This window comes from Periplaneta americana, unplaced genomic scaffold, assembly GCF_040183065.1.
Source record: "Periplaneta americana isolate PAMFEO1 unplaced genomic scaffold, P.americana_PAMFEO1_priV1 scaffold_84, whole genome shotgun sequence".
NCBI lineage: Eukaryota > Metazoa > Arthropoda > Insecta > Blattodea > Blattidae > Periplaneta > Periplaneta americana.
In genome coordinates, this window is record NW_027185565.1 from 1,731,328 (window position 1) to 1,755,433 (window position 24,106).

At 32.6% G+C, this 24,106-nt stretch overlaps 1 protein-coding gene across 1 annotated transcript in view; it reads right to left on the bottom strand.

The window, feature by feature from the left end:
* Positions 1-24,106, bottom strand: part of LOC138694201 (uncharacterized) — a 334,207-nt gene that overhangs the window by 150,000 nt on the left and 160,101 nt on the right. The window contains exon 2 of the mRNA XM_069817762.1: positions 9,420-9,485. The gene's annotated coding sequence lies outside the window, so the exon portion shown is untranslated. The remainder of the gene's footprint in view (positions 1-9,419; positions 9,486-24,106) is intronic.

Sequence of the window (24,106 nt, forward strand, 5' to 3'; positions counted from 1 at the left end):
CGCTTACCAAATGGTTGCCGACCCCTGCCGTAGTCTATGAGGTAGCCAAGTGATTGCCGTAAGACACAGACGAGCAGAATGTGTTGCAACACAAAACAAACTCCGATCACCGTGAAGACAGGCTACCCTCTCAACCAACCGTAGATATCAGTAATGTGGGGAGACCCAAGCCCTCACAGTCTCGGCTGCGCAGAACGATAAAACCGGGGCAAATTGAACGCTGCGCTTGCTGTCATGTTATTGGACAGCAGACGCATAATAACATATGTAAATCACGCAATTTAACGCTGTGATGATCTAAAATTGACAGATTATGGCCATTTTCGACATTTAACGTAAAATTAGGACGAAATAAATAAATTCAAAGTTTCATTGATATGGGTCAGAGCATTAAAGGAAAGAAAATACGTACGTAGCAATTTATAGACAACATTTTCATACATTCATAAATAGGCCTACACAATACATATTATAAAATGTATCATTTTACGATAATCAGCAAATTGTTAGGTTTCAGAGAATCGAAAATTATATTAATATACATTACTCTTAGATCACAAAACATAAATACATGCACCTTGATAACGCAAGTTCTTATTATAATCAAATTCTTAAGTGAAATAAATATGTGATAATCAGCATAGATCTGTTTTTAAGTATTAGAGAATCGAACATTTTTTACCGGTACTTCTAGACCACAGGACATAAGTAATCTGGTAAAATATAATGCGCAAAAGTAGCGAAATTACATTGAATTAATTCTTCAATTAATAAAGGGAATGCTATCAATTATAAAAAGTACCGGTACCTAATACAGTGCAAACAATAGGTAACGTGAAAACCTAAAAAATAAATATAATCACTTTATGCAAAATAAAAAAATTACATACTTTTAAGAGTGAATTTCTTTACATACTGTATTCTTATTTTAAATAAATATATTAACATTGCTTGCGGAGTGATGGTACATAATTTTTATGCACATTATGTAATGTCAATAAGGCGGCATTCATTGCTTTTTTAATAAGATATATCCGGCAAAATATAAAAGGGTTATTTATAGGTGAACCCTGAATCATGAGTTCTCAAAGAAGGGTTAGCTATTATAGCCATTTACTTATTTCTTTTTGTTTATTTAATATTCATTTATGCATTTATTTATTTAATATCTTTATATGTATTTATCCATATATGGATTTTGAATGAAAGTTTATTATCTTGCAGATAAATTCATTTACATAATAAAAACGAAAATTTATCTTTCCACTAAATTGTTTTTAACATCTGATGTGTAAGTCTAAATAATTCACTCAGTGGGATTTCTCTACAGTCTGATATACCTGTACTAACAATTAAGTATTCTTTATTATCGTAAACTACTGATTGAATTTTAATCATATTGATATCGTAACAACAGAGATAATATTATATCGTACCTTTTGCAAATGACTTGGAAAATTATACAGAGACGGTACATCATCTTTCAAAATTCTATTGCCATTACTTTCCCAAAAATCTGTATCTTTAAAATGAGACGAACACAATTTTACACAATGTGAAGGCACAAATTTGTCTCTTATTATAGCAACAAGCCCCCTTAGAAAGTAGCTCGGACTTCTTCAAAGGGACCCTGTAAAGACAGATTGTTGCCTAATTATAAACTTTTTCAACTATGGTATCTAAGATATACATATGTTACAGTTTCAATGTAGCCTCCAGAATTCAATTTTATTATTTTAAAACCACGTGTTATTGCACTTAAATGCCGCACAGGAAATCACTATTTTACACTATTTACAAAGCACATCACTTCATATCAACTATAATAATATTTACAAAACAAAAATTCATTCTATTATCACATCAATTAAAATTACATTCACAGTGTTGACTAAAAACACCCGAGACAAAACAAAGGACAAGTATAACACCGCTCGTGTTTACTGCTCTGTTTCTACCAGTAACATGGCGGCGTAAACATGCGCAGACTGGTTTCACTTTTGGACAGAACATGAGCGCTCTGTGTGAGTCTAGTATACAATATAACGTCTTTGGGGAGACCCGGGCAAAACGAATAACCCGGGCAAAGAGAATAATGCCTATTTCTTAGAAACGCCAACAGGTAGCGCTTTCTGCTATGTTGGGGAAGAATCCCAACCAGATTTTGCTGCTGGAACTGGCTTGTCGTTATTCTAGCTAGTGAGAGAAGAAGTCAGCGTGTGTTTGAAGAAAATTGACTGTTTTATTAAAATATTTCAAGGTAAGAGAAACAAATGTACAACGCACAATACTTCCCCGCTTTGCCCCACCACATTTATTTGACTATATAAGTGTTAGCTGTATTTTTGTATGTATTTGTCTATTGTAATAAAGCATGTTAGATCATTTTACATAGTGGAGGCATTAAGTCACACTAATTAAATTATAAATCAGTAACACTGATCTTAACTTTTACTTAAAAAGGTCGCAATGTGTTTTCAGATGGTTTAATTTTTCAAGAGGAACACGGAACAAGCCAAATGGTCTGAATAAGCCATGAAGAAAGCACTTAAAAAATAAAATCTTCCAATCAGTGGTTCTGCTATCTGGCCATACAACCATAACCTGTTTGTTGATGAAGATTTTGCTCCAGATCAACTTACAGATCGCCCACTTGAGATAGAAATCAGCGAAACGACAGCTGGCTCAGATTTAACAAATTCTGCGGTGCCAGCTTCTTCAGCAACTGCAGAAACAGTTAATGCTCACTCAGAATCAACCACCTCTGTGATGTCGTTATCTTCAGAGATTGAAGGAATATTCATTACATCAATTACACTCAGATTTTCAGTTCCGGTTACACCAAAACCCTCAACATCGTCAGCAATAGAATCCAAGTCAGTTCTTTTGATTTAGACCAGTGCCAGAAGTGGATGATCGAAAGATACGAGTTCAACGAAGAAAATGTCAGCGCTCTGAAGTTCTTACATCTATACCGATTAAAAACGTTGAAACAGAAGTAACTTATGGGCAGGAGCAAAAGCAGAAGAAATCCAAGTCTTCAGTGCTAGTGAAACGTCGACTTGTTCAAATTTGTATTTTGTACTAATCTAACATGATGTTATGGGCTGTAAATAACATATCCTATCGCCTAATATAACTCATTAACATCGTGTTTAAGTGTTGATTTAATTTTATTATCAGTGAATAAATATTAAATATAAATGTGGAAATGTTACAGGAATGTTCACTTCGTCCGAGTTAATTATTCGCTTTGCCCGTGTACCCGGGCAAAGCGAATAATTAACTATATTTCTTTCTCAAATCATATCACTGTCCGTAGGTACGAGAAACGAATTGCTGTTTTTTTTATATACAGTATGTGGAGAACATATGTCACAACCAATGTCATGAAGATTTTATTTCGCGAGCACCAAAAAATAGCCTGTGGCATTGTTTGTTCTTAGCTTATCCGCTTTGTCCGGGTTTCCCCTATTTCTTGTTCTCCCCATCTTTTCATTTTGTTGTCATGCAGGCTGCATCAATTCTTCCTTACATTTTGCCCGCCTCTGCCTTAAGGCAACTCTACTCGCAAGATGATACTTCCCTTGGTTCTACCGTATTGTTAGCAAAATCAAAAGGAGTACGATTGGTTTGAGCCAAACAGGAAATAAATTAAATTATTGATAAAGGAAATGTAAAAAAAAATATATTCATATATAAACCTGAAAATCATAAAACTTTATTAAAGTATTCTGTTTCGGCACCTAGTCGTTGATCTCGCAGTTTATATACAATGTGCATTTTAAGTGCGTTAAGTGGGAAAAAAGATAACGTTTTGATATCGTATTTTACTCTAATAATAAGCATACAATTACTCGTGTGTTGTAGTTCAGTGAACTTTGTTTAAACATGCATTAATCGTCAGATAGAGGAACTGTTGCAATACCGGCTCCGAAATAGAAAAGTTGCAAATAAATTTTGTAGCGTATGATTAAAACTCATTCGTGGTTAATGAAATGAAAAACTATTTTAGTGTTCACTGTGTGCCCTTCGTATTTTAGTGTTTCTCACGGAGGCGAAAATGACATTAAAAATCACACGAACACTGCTTTGCAGAAAACGACTACAAATCTTATGAAAAGTCTTGATAGGTCTAATATTTGAAGTTAGCTTCTGATATCCAGATTTCGTTCGGAGAAAACCTAGCAACTCTGCTGACAGCAGAAACACGGTATTAAAGGTATCTCGCAAAGAAAGTATTGTTCCTATTAACAAAAGATTTAGATTTAGATTTAGATTTATTTAATAACATATACATAAAAATTAAAGTACCCCGAAAGAACAAACCTCGTGTTCGGGGACAGATCGGTTACATAAATATACATACTTTGTAGACAAAATACTTAAGAAAAAAAGGTCACATAAAGATGGTAATAAAGTTAGTAATAATAATACTAGTAATAACTGAGTGAAAAAAGAGACGATGTTGAGATTGGTGGATTAATATTAAATTATTATTAGTAGTACAATTAGTGCAGGTCATGTTGATATAGTAACCATGATAAGATAGAAAAATATACTTAGGATAGAAATAAAGTTGTTTTACAATACATGGTACATAATATAATACAGGGAAGTCTGTCATATCAATTTTTTAATTCTGGATCTGAAAATTACATTGCTTAAAGTAGTCAATTCCGGATGACATTTTATTATCGAATTATATAGACGTGGACCATAATTTGTACTGTGTAGTAAAGCAGCAGATGTGAAACACTTAGGTTCAACTAAATTAAGAATTTCATTTCGTCTTGTATTATGATCATGTGGCTTAGCTACAAGTTTCATTCTATTTTTATGATAGAATTTCATTAAAGAGTATTTATAAATTTGGTCAATTCTAAAAACATTCAATTCGGAATGGATCAAATTTGCTGGATAATCCAGTCGCCTTTTCAAACAAATTTTGATTATACGTTTTTGGAACATATAAAGGAAGAAGAGCAGTTTTTGTAATGCCTCCCCATCCAGTTATACCATATTGGATAACAGATTCAACTATACCCAAATAAACCTAACGTAATACATAAGTAGGCAAGTAATGGCGAAGGTTTACAAATGTGTAAATTGTTTTACGGATCCTGTTACATATAAAGGTGATTTGTCTATCCAACTTCAAGTGCTGATCAACATAATTCCCAGGTATTTCACATCTACAAATTCTTTCAGGCAAGGGCATTTACAGGTTGTAGAGAGTTTACAAAATGAGTTGTGGATTATTAATTTTAAATGAGAAAGTGATTTCAATTTGTTCAATCTAGAGACTGTTAAAGAAAATGGCACCAAAGTAGTTTTAGTTATATTTAGAGATAGCAAATTTGCATCAAGCCAGTTTTTGATCAAATTTATACGTACATTGGCATGTTTATAAGTGTCCTCCCAAGTTAAACCACTGAAAATCACCATCGTATCATCAGCGTAAGAATAACAGGAGCAATTATGTACTTTCAAAACAATGTTTAACAAATAATTAATGTATATTAAAAATAGAATAGGACCTAAAATTGTTTCCTGAGGGACACCTGTATCAATATTTACATTTTCACTGATATCATCATCAATTTTGGTTACCTGAGTTCTTTTCTTTAAGTATGATTGAAATAACTTATGCCCAATACCTTTGACTCCTACATCAAATAATTTGTCCAGAAGTAAACGATGGTTAACCGTGTCAAAAGCTTTCCTTAAATCTAAGAAAATCCCTAAACATTTAGAACAGTTATCCAACTCCTGCATAATTTTACCAGTGACTTCAATAATTGCGTTTCCGTAGATAATTTATTTCTGAAACCATACTGATGTTTGGACAGAATTTCATTTTTATCTAAGTAATTTACTGATCTGTTTTTTTAACATTTTTCTAATATCTTTGAAAAGCTAGAGAGCAAGGATATAGGTCTATAGTTATTTAGAGTTTTTCTTTCCCCTGACTTATGGACCGGTACAACTACAGCATTTTTTCAGAAATTCTGGGAAAACTGCTTGGGTGTGTCATAGATTGAACACGTAAACAAGCGGTTTTAATATATGGTTAATGATAATCTTTAATGTGTTATTTGTAATTTTGTCGATTCCCGGTGAGACATTATTTTTTAAGGATTTAACAATATTATAAATTTCTTCTTCGGTTAATGGTGATAAAAACATGGAGGAAGATACGTGCTTATTATGGTTACTGCAATAATTTTCCGTCTTAAATGCCGATTTGTTTATGTTCGATGCAATGCTATGTCCTACTTTTGAGAAATATTTATTAAATTCATTATCATGTCTTTTTTGTTTTTAAATATTTCTCCCTCTTCATTTAAAATCTCTGATATGATACTATTCAGCTTTCGGATATGCAACACAACACGTATTCAAACAGCGGTTTCGAAATTCCGCGCGTTCTCTTTCATGCAAATGGCGGCTTTTCACTACTTCAATTTGGAAACATATGAGGCACTCAGAAGCAAAGTTATACAAGTGACATTTAGTAAGTTTTGAGATAAATGACTTTGAAGTTGAAAAGGAAATTAAAAAAAAAACCTGTTACAGAATTATGCTGCTGTAAATTTACAGTTCTATATGTTGGTACCTATATTTTTTATCTTCTAAACAGAAATTATCTATTGTAAATTATTTTAGGTAAAATAGGATCCTAAAGTCACTTGTATTATTTTTCCACGAAAATATTTTTGTGGAGAAGTAATATAAGTGCAAAAGTTTTTAGTATTTGTATATTATTTAAAACAACAACAAGAATATTGCTTACAACATTCAAACATTCCTGTCTTAACAGCATTTGAGCTTTCTGATTTTCATATTATAACACAAAATGTGTCTGTATAACCGAAAGAATCACTCAGTCAATCTTCTTAACGTATCCAGCTGTTTGCTGACAACATAAAGTCCACTATAGTCTATTCAGTTTTTGTTTTTCATGAGAAGTGAGGGGTGATTTGAACGGTGTTCATTATAGATGCCTGTTGCTAGCAGCCAGAGTAGTCAATATATACTGCAGAGCTGTGTCTTCTGCAACTGGTACTGATGATTTTAATTTACTTCTTTTGTGGTTTATGGATGGACAGTATAGAAGAATGTGTTCCACATTTTCATCATGATTATTACACCACAGACCAGTAGGAGTATCAGAAAGGTTAAATCGGTGTAGGTTATTGTGTGACAATGTGACCTGTTCTGGCTCTTGTTAAAAATGTCGAACATGTCTGGGCAATTTTTTGTACATTTCCAGGTTATTTGGTTTCTTTTGAACGGACTATAAAATTTTTCCTTTTTCAGAAGAGAACCAATTGTTGATCCATAAGTTTATAAAATGAGACTTTACTGAAGCAAAGGCATTGGATAGAGATATCACTTGAAGAGGTCTTGGTTCCAAATATGTTGCCTATATCGCAACGTTATTGACTTTCTCGTTTCCCGGTATACCACAATGACTAGGTATCCATTGAAATGTTATTTCCTTTTGCAGTTTTTTTAGTTTACTTGCTTGTTTCTGAATTGGAATAATTCTATGTGCGTATAGGTTTGGTACATATTTAACTATATTAAATATAGCTTCCTTGTAGTCGGTTAAGAATGCAAATATATTTTTCAGAAATTTGAGTAACAAACTGAAGAGCAGCATTAATAACTATCAATTCAGTGTCAAGACGGAGGAGGCTGAACATGGTATGAAGTAACTTTCTTGATATTTTGAAATATAATACCCTGCTCCTGATAGCCCATCATCAGGGTTTAGAGATCCATCAGTATAAATCTGAAGACGATCCTTATATGTGCTGCAGAGTAATTCCATGGCATCTAACTTAAGACTGTATGGAGGATCATTTTTGGAATGATTTCCTGGAATTTGTAGGCTATGTTTTGGAATTACCCATTTCCATGGAGGAATTTCACAACTGAAGTTTTATTAATGAGTGGTGTCTGGGATATAGACTGGTATTTCTTCTCTCTTTATTTTGTAGAAGTTACACAGATATTATCTGGCAGTTTGAAGAATATCTGAGATCTGGATGAGACTTGCAATTTTAAATGACGTATTTTTAGATTCTTTTTAATACATAGTGTCTGATAGGTTGAATATTACATCTGTAGGACTCCTATCGCGAGTATTCCTTGAACTTTCTCTTCCACGCGCTCTTCCACGTCCTGCAGTCCTTATTATATGCCCATCCTTCATGCTTCAGGTCATCAAATATAGAGTAGTGTATGGGTGGGATGAATTTCTTTAGCTATTGCAAGTTGCTCCACTTAGCAAAAGTTATCCTTATTGTATAGTTGTTCCAGCTCAATGTGTGCAGGCCTTCCACGAAGATGTTTCGAATAAGTGATATGTTGCCTCTCTCCATTGTGGCAAATGAATTAGTCATAAACAGAAAAATCGCAACACTATGTAAACAACGCGCTTGTATTAGTTTGCCTCTCAGGCAAAACTCTGTATGCACTGTAATATAAGTGTAACGCCAACATGGAGCAGCACTGACCGAAACTACACTTATATTACTTTTTCTCTGAACAGAAGTGACGTTAAAGGTTTAGAATATACACTTACCTCAATTTAAAAAAAATGTCACTTGTATCACTTTGCTTCTGAGTGCCTCATATATTTCTCAATTCTCCGCTATGGCTTGGTAGAGTTCGAGTGGAGTGTGAGTTACTACTTATATCCTGCGGCGTTGCAACATGTTGCATTGCAGTTTCAGGAAATGCTGAAACGTTCTCAATAAATTACTTGTGTCTAAAACGTTATTTGACAAACTTTGCTCGTAATGACCTTTTAAATATGTAGGTACATATTTGATTATAATCTCCGCAGAGCTGTGGACTCTTTCCTTTTGTCACTTTTTTCCGTTAGGCTATGTAACCTATGGTAACTACGTTTTTAAAAGAGGTTGATGCACTAAGTCATAACTGATGCAATACTGGTAGTGGAGATAGCAAGGAAAAGGTTTTTTTTTCTAGGAATCTCTAGTTTCTCTTAACAATATATTACCCTACAAATTTCATTTCCAAAAACTATTGATTTCATATTCTCCATTGTTTCATTAAAATATATTCTCGTCCATCACTGTGCAGTAACATTTAGCACGTGAAACGAGCGGGCTCTGGTTCAAATCCTGGTTGGGGTTTTTACGCTATTTTTCCACAACCAATTGAATCAGAATTTTTTGGTTACTTTCGGTTTTGGATCTCGGACTCATTTAACCATCACTATTTCACACATCATCATAATCATCATCATCATCATCATCACCATCATCATTATCACCAACACTACCATCTACATCATCATCCATACCATAGCCTAGGTTAAGTTCACGTTACGGCGTGATGTAATTTTAGTCTACAGAAGCGCGACCGTTCATTACAAGTACCATTCACAGAACAGCAATTTAACACAATGAGCTTCAGGCTGCAGTGTAAGCCTTCATGTCCCTCCTCTGTAACAGAGAAAAAAAAGTCGACAAATTAGAAAGAAACCGTTTAAAGTTTTTCTATTGAACTCGAATTCAAAAATGTTTGCACACTTCTTGTTCATGTATTAAATAATTCAACATTATTGAGAAGTGTAACTAAATTTTAATAGGGAAGAACGAATTGTTAAAATTTGAAGGTGCCTCCTTTATGTACCAAATGATTTAAATTTGTCATGAGCTAGGACATTACTCGTAAAAAAGACACCTAACTCTAATGTGCAACACGTCTGGAGAGAGGAGAATAGAACAAAACGTTTTGTGAAATACTGGACATAACAGCACGTCCTTGTGAAAAAAAATGTAGGTCTGCGTATAAATACGAGTATACTTGTTCCACATCGTAAAGTTACTGTGCTGGTTAAAGATCTGTGGACTGTAATAAAATAGAAAACGACTTTTCTGCGTCCGTTAACATGTACATGCAATGTCCCCATTCTTTCGTCTGGGGCAATGAGAAGTCCGCTCCTACTGTTCGGCAACAGAATATTCAATTGTAACTCTCAGAGCTTATGCCTTTCTTCACCAAACGAAAGAGCATATCTTTCTAAACAAGATAATGTGATACGCCTATATAATTGAAATTGACAAAAAAATGGAGTGCCTTCCTTTTTACTGAAAATCTCTCAATTTTCTTGTTAATTGAAATAAAATATCTATATCACTAAATTTGTGTGTTCATTTGTTTACACCTACGTCCATAGGCGGAGATAGGGGGCATAGGGGAGAATGCTCCTCCAGATCGAAGTGATATATGAAATTCCGGCATCCGGCGACGCTGATATAACCGCTGCAATTGCGAGCGTCGTTAAATAAAACATAACATAACATTTTGAAGTGATATAGGCTACTGGCTCTCTCTCTATCATTAGGTAGGTATATATGAAGGAAACAGAATTCAGAGGAGTTATAACAGGTTTATTTGCAAATTAATGTACAAATCAAAGTTTACGTAAACGTTGTGTTTCTAAATGTAGACAGACATTCATTACGGGATTTATAATTTTATAGTATAGGTTAGAAAGAATTGGGACAAGCCTGGAACATTTTCTGGAGAGAGTTCATTTAGTTCACTTCATATAGTGGCATAGCCAGGAATTTAAGATTGGGGGAAGGGGGCAATATTTGGGAACATAACTTGAGAAATTTATCAATAACTTGCATGCAACATGTTATTCTTTAACACTATGAAATTGAAAATCAATTTAGACTCCTCAAATGTTATTAAAAAGCGAAATCCATTCTTAGTATTTGCAGAGTGAATCAACAGACCCCGACCCCAAATAAATTAGTTAATCTAGTTATTGCATTGAGAACGGTAGCTTCATAATTTGTTTGAAAATCATCGGCCAATTTAAAATTTGTCAGCAGAACTATAAATGATTATTTGTTCTAAATATTGGTCACTGTCGGTAGAAACAGTGAAACTAATTTTTTTTTTCAATGTTGCACTTGAAATGCCAATGGTCGAGTGTTTCTTCATGATTTAAATCTAATATAATTTTTCAATATTTCTTGAAAATGGGGAGGCTTCAGCCCGGTGAGCCCCCACCTACGCCACTAACAATGAGTTCGCGAAATACCCGTTCTCTTTTCAAAAGTATAAAACAAGGTGGAAGTAATAATGGAGAACCTGCTAAAACTACTGATAATAGTGCAACTATTGGTGCATATGCTATTATTTCGGGTGATGGCTGATAACATTCAACTTGCAAATAGTGGCTATACAAGTTGCAACAATAATGGGGAAGTAAACATAATGGAACATTCTACAGAATCAGTGATGACACATCTCTCTAGTTTGTACAAGGATCTCTAAAATCGACAATATTGATTTGATAGATAGGTCTAATAAATATTTTGCTGTAATTAGGTAAGCAAAATAAAGGTTTCAGAGAACATAATAATTGCTTATTTCTCATTGTGTATAACAAATATGGATTTGTTTTTTATGCTTGTGGTTGCCCATGATAATAATACCGGTACGTGTTTATGAATTTTATCATCCTATTGTGTCGCCCCCTAGGAAATCGTTCTATCTCGGCCTGTATCCTACGTCATATTAAGAGTAAGTATTAAATCACGTGTGGTACATACAGAATCAGAAGTTAATGCTAGGATTATGTCAGGAAACAGGAATTGTATTGTAAACTGCAGTAACCTTGGTCATAAAATAATAAAATTAATAATTAAACAATAAAAATATCAATAACAAATGAATCATGATATCAGCCATGAATCTCATTTGTGACTTAGAATGTTAAAAAAATACTTAAGAAATGGAGAAGAGATGGGCCTAATAACATTTAAAATAAGTGATCATTACATCTGATGTTATGGTTTAAATACTTTACTTTTCTTTCTTATTATGGACAAGTTTATCCCAGTTTACGGTATGGGAAATAATATATTTCAGTGAAAATAGGGACAAAGTAGGCCTACACCATGTGATGTACCATATACTGTCTTTTCTAAAAATTTTGCCCCTCCTTGCCAAAACTGAAAAGTATGACGCTTTTGGATACAAGCTTCGATTCGATCATGCGGCTTGGAGACGCCGAAACAGTTAACTAAAGTCACCATGAATGTTCATGGCTCTAGCCGGGTAGGGACGTTGGTGGAGGAGAGGACCTCCAAGAATTAGGCGCTTGATGGCGATCGTTAAAGAGAGTCATAAAATTTTGCATTCTGGAGCCATGTTGGTGGTCGGGGAGCTATGTATGGTGTCAAGTGACAGTGGGGTCCTGCCTGTGTATTTTCCGCACTATCTCCAAAGCTTAAAAGTCGCGCTTAGAGCAGCGGTTCCCAACGTCTGGACTCCTCTTCAAAAGTAGTCCGCGGAATGAAGCCTAGCAACATATCTCAGAGTTTTCTTAGAGTGTTGAAATTTATATGAAGCAACAGGAAATACTACAACTGTCTTTACATGGATATGTATTAGGTTCTCATTTCTGTAGACATGTCTTCCAAAAAGGGGGTGCCTGTATTTTTATCAGAGAGGATCTATTATTTAGTAAAATTAATATATCTGATTTTTGCCTTGAACAAGATATTGAAATCTGTGGAATACAAATTGGTTATGAGATATCAAATTTAATTATCTTATGTGTTTATAGGGCGCCAATGGGAGATTATAAGAAATTTACAACTAACTTAGATTCATTATTGAAAAGACTTTATAAACCACATACCCAATTTGTAATCTGTGGTGACATAAACATAGATTATCTATCAGAAAGCTCACGTAAAAGAAAATTAAACTCACTTCTTGAAACTTATAATCTTAGTCACACAGTAAGTTTTCCAACCAGAACACAAGCTGGAAGTAGTACTGCCATTGATAATATATTTATAGATAAAAGTAGATTGAATTCCTATTCAACAGTACCATTAGTCAATGGCCTGTCTGATCACGATGCACAAATTCTAAGTGTTTTCAATATGAGTGAAAAATTCCAAAGTGTTAATCTAAAAATAAAAAAAGGATTATAAATGCTGAATCTCTTCATCATTTAAATACATGTCTACAAAATGAATCTTGGGAAAATGTATATAGTACCGATACCATTGATATTAATACTAAATTTAATGCATTTTTCACTACATTTACGAATTATTTCAATGAATGTTTTCCAGTCAAGGTGGTGAAAAAATGTAAAAGTAAAAACATGTGGATAACTCAGGGAATTAAAATATCATGTACTAGAAAAAGGAATCTATATTTAATGAGTAGGAACAGTGATGATCCTCATGTTCTTAATTACTACAAGAATTACTGTAAAACTTTGACAAAAGTTATAAAAGATGCAAAGAAAATGTATCTGAATGAAAAAATACAAAATTCAGATAATAAGATTAAAACTATTTGGGATATTATTAAAAATGAAACTAATCGATATTCAAAGAGTGAAAATATTACTTGCATTAAAATCAATGATAGTAAAATAGATAACCCAAAATCAATTGCAAATCATTTTAACGACTTCTATATAAATATTATTAAGAACTTAAACGTTCATGATTGTGCAGAAGATGCTGCACTTGGTTACCTAACTGATGCATTTAACACAGAGATTTTAGGTCTCAAATTTATTCCCACTACCGCAGCAGAAATCATGCATGTGATAAAACAACTAAAAACAAAATATTCCTCAGGATATGATGAAATTCCAAGTATAGTTCTGAAAGCTTGTTCTGAAATATTATCCCCTCCGTTAAGCTATCTATGCAATTTGTCAATGCAATGTGGTATTTTTCCAGAAAGACTCAAATATTCAATAGTAAAACCAATATACAAAAAGGGAGATAAATGTACTATTGCTAATTACAGACCCATATCATTATTAACAACATTTTCAAAAGTGTTTGAGAAAGTTATGTATAATAGATTATATCATTACCTGGAGTCCAACAATATATTAGTTTTAGAACAGTTTGGATTTAGAAAACAAAAATCGACAGAGAATGCTGCTTTTAGTTTGGTGGATGAAATACTAAATTCATTAAATTCGAAACTACATGTAGGTGGGATTTTTTGTGACTTGGCTAAAGCATTTGATTGTGTAGGCCATAGTATATTAGTAAAAAATTTGAAGTTTTATGGTATTAAAGATGAGATGTTGGGTTGGTTTACATCGTACTTATCAAATAGAAAACAAAAAGTAGAAATAAATGTACCAAATAGTCATAAAGTTACTTATTCAGAATTTAGAAATATTAAACATGGTGTTCCGCAGGGGTCAATTTTAGGTCCATTGTTGTTTCTAGTTTATATTAATGATTTAGCCTTGACCATAAACAATTCATCCCATGTAATTTTATTTGCAGATGATACAAGTGTAATTATTTCAAGCAAACAATACGATCATTTTATAAACACTTCTAATACAGTGCTGAATCTAATGAATGAATGGTTCCATGCAAATAAACTAGCACTTAATGTTGATAAAACCAGTGCAGTCAAATTTAGTACACACAATAGTGCTCAGGTTTCCTACAATATTCGATTAAATGGAACTCATCTCAAAGAATCTATAAGCACAAAGTTTCTTGGTTTAGAATTGGATAATCACTTGAACTGGAAAACGCATATAGAATGTATTACTCGTAAATTGAGCTCTGCCTGTTATGCATTAAGATCCTTATCTACTATTGGTGATATAAACTTACTTAAAATGTCATACTTTGCATATTTTCACTGTGTAATGAAATATGGATTAATATTCTGGGGTAACTCGTCTGAAGCTAAACACGTATTTGTTTTACAAAAGAAAGCTATAAGAATAATGGACGGTGTGCATAAAAGGACCTCATGTAAAAATATTTTCCGAAACTTAGAAATCTTGACTTTACCTTGTGAATACATTCTTTCCCTAATGATGCTGTATATTAAGAACCAAGATAAATTCAGTACTAATCAAGACATTCATCATTTTAATACAAGACATAAATCAGATCTTCATCTACCCTCTGTTAGTCTAAGCTGTTTTAAAAAAGGAGTTCGCTATTCATGTATAACAGTCTTCAATGCACTGCTTAATTATCTTAAAGATTTGAAGAACAACGAGAAAAGGTTCAGAAAAAAATTAACCAAATTTCTACATACTCATACCTTCTACACAATTGATGAATTGTTTATGCTTGTGAATTGAATTATTCTACTTAAATGACATGTACAATTTTATATAGCTCAACTAAAATATGTTTTTATAGTGACTTAATCTGTTTACTATGTATTGTATTTTTTGTTTAGCATAACTGATGAATTGTATGAACTGTAAATTGAATAGTATACTGTATAGGTCAACTGATGAATTGTTTAAGCTTATAAATTGAAATAATCTACTTCATATGAATTGTATAGCTTAACGAAAATACTAATTTGATTGTATATTTTTGTATAGTTTGGCTGATTAATTGTATATGTTCTTAAAATGATTACTAGTCTGTGTAGCTCTACTGATGTATTGTATATAGACCTACTGTAAATTGAATGGTAATATGTATAGCTCAACTGATGAATTGTTTATGATTATAAATTGAATTAATCTACTTGATATTAATTGCACAAATTTGTATAGCTTAATGAAAGTATGCTACTTTGTATTGTATACATTTGTATAGATTTGGCCGATGAATTGTATGTGCTTTAAACTGAATAGTAATCTATATAGCTCTACTGATAAATTGTTTGTGTTTGTAATTTGAAGTAGTTTGCATGATATGTATTATCAATTTCTGTATATCACAACTGGTTGAATTGTTTATACCTTAAATTTAATTAAATTGTTTTGTATTATAATATAGCTCAACTTATGAATGATCGTTTGCGTTTGTAAATTTAATAATCTGATTGGCTATGTATTGTATACTTTTAGTAGAGCCATCGATGTTGCTCAGTCGACAGACTCGCTGGGCTGCTGATCCGGAGCTGCGTTCGGGCTTGGGTTGGATCCCCCTTTGGACTTTGGTTTCTTCGGAGGTTTTCCCCAGCCGTGGGACTGAAGCCGGATGGTCTATGTCGAGTCCTTGGCATCAACCCCTTTGATTTGATTACCTGGTTGGGTTTTTCCGAGGTTTCCCCCACCGAAAAGGCAAATGCCGGGTAATATTTTGGCGAATCCTCGGACCTCATCTCATCTCACTACATCTCGCCAAAATGTAAAAAAAATGTAAAAAAATTGTACAAAATTGTAAAAATTGTAGAAAATTACTAAATTGTAAAACTATAAAAATTTGTAAAAATTGTAATTGTAATATTGTAAAATGTTGACATGTTCCACATCTTAAAGCTTCATTGCTCATGTAAGATCTATGGAATAAAATAAATGAATGAATGAATGAATGAATGAATGAATGAATGAATTATCTCAGATTATTCAGACACGCAGTTTAAGAGGAGGAAATGGTATACAATTTGAATTTCTTTCCTAATAATTGACATGTTTTATTACTTGTATCTGGAAATATCAATGCTGCAAACATTTTAAATTCCAGGTAATTTTTTGAAGAACAAAATTCTGGGGTACAAAGTTTAGGGCGGGGGAAAAGCAACACGATACAGTAACCCACTAAAATGTATAACCTATGTCTCAGCCGTTTTTAAAGATAAATTGAAAATATCTTGACATCTCACTCCTTTAAAATATCCATAGCAAATTTTTTATTCGCTTTTAAAATTTTAAAATAAACGATTACATTTTAAGAGCGAATTGTTAATCCACCGGCGCGTCCACCGCTGAGTAGTAACGGTTGGTATGTCTGACCGTGAAAACGAGCGGGACCGGATTTAAATCCAGGTTGGGACAAGTTACCTGGTTGGTGTTTCTTTCGGGGTTTTCCTCAATCAATTGAAGCAGAATTGCTGTTTAACTTTCCGCTTTGGACCTCGGACCCATTTCGCCATCATTAATTACACTAGTCAACAAATTCCTCGAAATTATTCAAATCAACTTTACAGGGAGTTATACCCGAAATCTTGATTTGCATAATACCCTACACGTCACTGTTCGTTAACAGAAAACCACAATTTAAGTCACACAGAGTTAGTGTGCACTCGAAGTTGGTTGCTTGACGGTTGTCAGCCCACTTTGAGGTCTGTGGATATAGAGGGAAAAATTGGATCGGCGTCGGATAGAGTTCTCGGGTAGCTCAGTTGGTAGAGTCTTGGTACGTTAAACCAAAGGCCCCGGGTTCGATTCCCTGTACAGGAACAATTTTTCCCTCGAAATTATTCAAATCAACTTTATAGGGAGTTATACCTGCAATCTTGATTTGCATAATACACGTCATCACTGTTCGTTAACAGAAAACCACAATTTAAGTCACACGGAGTTAGTGTGCACTCGAAGTTGGTTGAGGTCTGTGGATATAGAAGGAAAAATTGGATCGGTGTCAGGTAGAGTTCCCGGGTAGCTCAGTTAGTCCCGGGTTCGATGTCCGGCCCCGGAACAATTTTTCCCTCGAAATTATTCAAATAATACATTTGTTTAATACTGAAAACTTTGAAGTGTTTAAACAACAAATCTGTTGGGTAATCTTTCTGCTTTTTAAACAAATGTTTAAATTGAAATAATGCTAAATAAATTATACGTAAACATTTAATTGATAAAATATTTCTTAGAACAACAAAGTAACATAATGTTTTACGTAATTTATTACAAATCTAATGAATATGATTATTCCATTTTAAATGATTATCAATAATTATACCTAAGTATTTAACCTCATTAATTTCATTAATAACTGAACAATTGCAATTTATACCGGAACAATCACATTTATGCATTTTAATTTATAGCATAGATGAAATTGGTTTATTACCTTTATTATTTAAAGAAAATGGGATAGCTACTGTTTTATCTTTATTAATTATAAGTGAATTTAAATCGAACCATTATTTTATTAATTTTAAGCCGCAATTTGCATTGTTATAAGCATTACTCCACGTTTTTCCACTAAAAAGTAAAACAGTGTCATCAGCATACGAATATAAATCACTTTCATATTCTTTAAGATATATTATTAAGAGGTCATTAATAAATATTAAAAATTAAATCGGTCCTAGGACTCTTCCCTGCGGAACACCTATTTTAATTTTAATAAATTCACTTAATACATTATCAATTTTAGTAGCTTGAACTCCATCATTTAAATAAGATTTTAATAAATTAAAAGCATTATTTTTAATTCCAATACAATTTAATTTCTCTAATAATAAATGATGCCCTATAGTATCAAAAGCTTTTCTTATATCCAAAAGTATACCAACACACTTAAAAAACCTTGATCAAGTACCTTAATAATTTTTTAGTAACATTGAAAATAGCATTCCCTGTACTACAGTTTCTTCTAAATCCAAATTGTTTTTCACTTAATATATTCTGCTTATTTAAATGATCCATTATCCTACTTTAATTCATTTTTTAAATAATTTAGAAAAACAAGAAAGCAAAGATATAGGTCTATAATTATTCATAATCATTTCATCACCATATTTAAAAATTGGTTTTCTGACAGCAATTTTTAATTTGTCAGAAAATTTGCCATGCAAAAAATACAAATTAAATATATATACTATCGATTTAGGAACATAAATTATTAGCAGTTTTATTAACTCTGCATTAAACATATCAAAACCACATGATGTATTGTTCTTCAATTTTGAACTAATTTTAATTAATTCTTCTATTGTAACAGGATTAAGCTGCATACATGAATTTATTTTAAGAAACTTATTAGATAAATTAATTTTATTATACAAACTGTTGTTATTATTATTATTATTATTATTATTATTATTATTATTATTATTATTATTATTAGAAGAAGAAATAATTTCCACACCTATATAAGAAAAGTAATTATTAAATTCATTAGCAATATTTTTTGAATAATTTATAACTAATCCATCTTGACTATAAATTTCTTTAATTTTATCATAATCCCTGGTTTGAATTTTAGAAGCTTCTTTAGTAATTTCAAAATATTTTCGGGTTATCTTTACAGTTTTCTTATTTATTAGAATAGTATTCAATCTTCAACGTTTTTATTAAATTTGTCAAAATGTTTCTATAAGTTTTATATTTGTTTTTTAGGTTAACATTAAAAGGTTCTTTCTTTAATTTTACTGCAATTTTATCTCTAGTTCTAATGGACTTAATAACCCCTCTAGTGATCCATGTTTAAATCATTTTATTCTTACTCAACACTTTTTTTACTAAATATTCAGATTTTTTTTTTAATGTGTATGTTTAAATTTTGATATAATAAATTAAGACTTTCATCTGAATCAGGGTTATTTAATATATTAAACCAAGATTCATTAGTTATATCTAATATCAAGTTATCATAATTAATAATTGTAATAATATTATAATCATTATTAGATTCTTCATATTCTTTGTCATTAGCAAGAGAGATAACTGCACATGTACTATAATGATCAGTAATTTGACTATGATAAACACAAGGTGTGAATTCTATTAATTTGTTTTTTTTAAATATATATTACGGTCGAGACAGCTCTTGGTTAACGGTCTGGTTATGGCATTTAAATACTTATAAAATCCAAATTCTTGTAACATGCTCAAATAATCATGAAAAATATCATCAACATTTTGTTCTTCCAATATTTGAATATTAATATCACCAATTATTACATGGTTAATAACATTTTTCTTATTGTGCAAAAAACATTCAAGATCTTTTAAAAATTCCGTTTTGTTTAGACTAGGGGATATATAAATAGTTGTTAGTTCAAATATAATATTGTTAAAATTGAGACTTAAGTGCAAAAGATTTGCATATGGAATATCTAAATCAGAAATTATAACATCAATGTCTTCTTTAACATATACTACAATGGCAGCACATTTATTATGTTTATTTAATTAGGTAAACTTACGATAATTGGGTAATTCAAATCCTATATCATTACTAAGCCATGCTTCAGTCAATACAATTAAATCAAATTTAGTAGAAAAAGATTCAAGAAAAATACAAAATTCCGAAAAGTTTTTAGAAATACTGCGAATATTCATATATAAAATTTGTAAATTAAGATATTTACTAGAAATGAAACTGTCAAAATTAAACATGTCATTAAACTGTATTGTTGGTTTATTTAAATTAATGTAGTAATATTATTAATAATATTAGGAATGTTATCCATTATAGATATTATTAATCTTATTGACTGAAGTGACTACGCAATAAGTTTAGCCTACATTTTATTAAGATCGTTATATTCAAAGATTCTACTGACATTTGAATTTTCATCTTTTCTAACGAATATTTTGCAATCTTTTATGTAAGTAAACTTGTAACCCTTTTCCCTAGCAACAACTTTAGTTTTTTAATGAAGAATCTTCATAAATGGTGTCAAATGATCCATGGCAGTCATCATACCTGGTTGGAAGTTCTTGTAGATTTTCCATATTGGAATACCATAAACTCCATCGTTGCCTTTAGCCGTTTCACGGAAGCTACGTAACCAGGAATCACGTCTCATTCGATTTGAGAAACGAACAACAATGGGCTTTATTTTACTCGGACAGGCTGGCAGTCTATGTGCAAAACTTATGTCTTTATAAGAATCACCCTCACCAATAATTGTTGACACTGTGTTCACAATTCCAATTACAGATTGAAAATAAATAAATTTCTAAGATACAAAATTTATAGGCCTACACAAAATACACTGACGTTTCACAGAAAAATAATAACGCTGCATAAATAATAATGACAATAAGAAAAAGTAGCATTATATTCCTTTTTTCTCTTCAAAATAGGCTTTTACTTTATTAATTTAAAACTGGATCAAGTGAACTATAATTTTTTTAAGTTTATAAATTAAATTGATTAACATCTCAAATCAAATAACTTAGGAGCCCTACATTGAAGTAAACAACCATATCAGACTTCAAGCTAGATTTTTAAAAGATATATTTAGTTACTTACAGTTATTTTTTTCTTCTCGTAGTTTGAGTCACCTACTCTGAACAAAAACCAACAGTCCCCCAACTTACTAGAATCCCACCTTCCTTGAAATCGTTGTTCCATCCTGTGTATATCTTGATGGAATCTTTCCCCTTGTTCATCGCTTACAGCTCCTAAGTTCTCTGGGAAAAAATCCAGTTGGAAAGTAGGAAATGTATTTTTAAAGACATTCGACAACCAAGCTTCTGGTAACTATGCAGGAGTTCTTGTACAAGCTGTTGGTAATTGTCAGCTTTATTATTACTAAATACCCACTAAGAACACTTCCAAAGGCATTCCAAGTTTCTAGCTCCTCAACACTTAATTTTTTCGAAGCTCTCATCTTTCAAAAGTTTCCTAATTTGAGGATCAACAAAAATTCCCTTTTCACTTTAGCTTCACTGAGTTTCGGAAACATATTCCTTACATATGCGATACCTTCTCCATTTTTATCCATAGCTTTAACTAAATTCTTCATTAAACCAAACTTGATATGTAAAGGAGGATGCAGTTTTACTAAAGGGACATGCTTGATATTATGTTCTCCTGGGACGTAGCTATCTCTGGGAGGCCAGTCTTTCATTATATATTGTTTTCAGTCGCTCTACTATCCCAGAAACAGAGAAAGCAACAGTATTTTGTTAATTCACCCTGAAGTCCGAGCAGTAAGGCGACAATTTTCAAATCTCTGCAGAGTTGCCAGCAGTATGTTTTATATTGGATTGCATTTAGTAACACTGGTAAATTTGTATAAGTTTCCTTCATATCCACTGAATACGCCACTGGAATTGATGATTTAATCTTTCAATTGTGCAATAACACTGCTTTTATGCTTATTTTGGAAGAATCTATGAATAACCTTCATTCCTCTGGGATGTGTTGAAATCCTAGTTCTTCCATTAAGCCGTCTATATTTACACACACGCACATAGAATTCTTCATTATTAAATACTTCGAAAACCGTTTCTGTCTCTTCCTGTACAATGAAATTCTAATATCTGGTGCTAGCACGTTCTTCTATTGTTGCAGTCTAGACCCTAAAATCTCAGCTTGTTGTTTAGTGAGATTAAGATCTCTTACTAAGTCGTTCAGTTCTCATTGTTGAATTAAATTGGGTTCTTTATGATGTTCTGGACTATTAGACGGATCAGAGGATGTTGATGGTTGAGCCAAGTCATCTGTTTGTTCTATTATAAGAACCAATTCCTCCAATTGCGAAGGTTGATTAGGAATAGGGAGTTTTGGTCCTTAGGTACCAGGTCTTATTGCAGATGGAACATTACGATATTCAATTTTAGATCTTGTTTTCTTTGAAAATACCGTAATCTTTGTTAAACAGATCACTGGAACTGCAAACGGTATACTTCGATTCTTCTCTCCAGTCATTCATGTTATCAGTTTTGAGTAACTTGTTATGCAGCACACATGGGGAGCCCATGATTTGTCCTCATCACACACACATTACATTGAAAATAACAATAATATGCTTCTTTTAACTTATCTGATAAAGGACGACGCTGCGATTTTGGCGTAAATTCTCACATACGTAACAAAAGCTGTCCGGCGAATTTACACATGCACGACGAGATTTTTTCATTCTGAGAAAGCGTAAATGAACTAGAAGATAAGCACTTAAAACCAGCGATACAACTTGTCACAAGCTCAAACAATATTCAAATAATCCTAAAATTGAATCCATTTCACTCTAAAAGCCCACCCTATCAGTGCTTCCTCTCGGTCTAGCGCCATAAAGTAATACAGATATATATCACCCACTACGCGCCTTATTAATGCAGACTCGTGTATTTGAAAGAACCTTACTTATACTTACTTACTTACTTACTTACTTACTTACTGGCTTTTAAGGAACCAGGAGGTTTATTGCCGCCTCACAAAAGCCCGCCATTGGGCCCTAACCTGAGCAAGATTAATCCAGTCTCTACCATTATATCCTACCTCCCTCAAATCCATTTTAATATTATCTTCCCATCTACGTCTCGGCCTCCCCAAAGGTCTTTTCCCCTCTGGCCTCCCAACTAACACTCTATATGCATTTCTGGATTCGCCCATACGTGCTACATGCCCTGCCCATCTCAAACGTCTGGATTCTGAAAGAGCCTATTCCTTAAAATACACTTCTAGCATATTCTGAGCAACAGTAAGTTATAAAACGTATGAATATACTGTGTAACTGTTTAAATAAAGTCCTTAGTTCGATATCCGAGTTCTTTCGTAAATTCATTCTTTTTTTCCACAATTTCCAATTTTCCTCTTAAATGGTGCGTGATGGAAAATTTCCAAGTTTAGATCTACTATCACCACAAAAAATTGATCTAAAATGACCATTTTCACCCTTGTGACAAAAAACTTGTTGACTAGTGTTATCATCACTCATAGGCTACCATAATCCTCTGTTTAAGATTCTGGCTGATATGTATATCTGTTATCAGGCAGTACATCTCACTTGGCGATATGTGTCAGAGGATGAACTTGTTTGTATGCATCTGAAGTCTGACTAGGATGACCATATTCACATCGATAGAAAAGAGGACACAAAGCTTCGAATAGGAGGACATTGTTCGAAAAAAGAGGACAAAAAATACGTACTTAGATTAAGGCTTAGACCTATGTTAGTCTATACTGTAAATTACATCAATATCTATTTTCTTACAAAATACTTACAGTACAGATTTAGGCTTACGTCATACTTAAAAGTATGTTAATACTACTAAATATTTATGATAAATCTTAATAATAATGGTTATACAGTTAGCTACAGTCCAGTTACTTTATGGTGACAGCTCGTCGACGCGAGAGGAGAAGGTTCGATCTGAGAGGGAGACCGATCCGAGAGGGAGCGAGCGTTTTCTAGATGGAGGAAGGGAAATACAGTCATATTAGAAATGAAGTCTCACGTTGCTCTCTCGCATGTTGCAGCGTCTGCATAATTTTGAGCTCCTATCACTGTGTTCTCTTCATACTCCGGAACAATAGTCACTAATAAAAACTAATGTGGAAATACAATGAGCAGCAGTTCGGAGCAATAATAAACACTAAAGAAGTAAACTAATGTGGAAATACAATGAGCAGCAGTTCGGAATAATAATAAA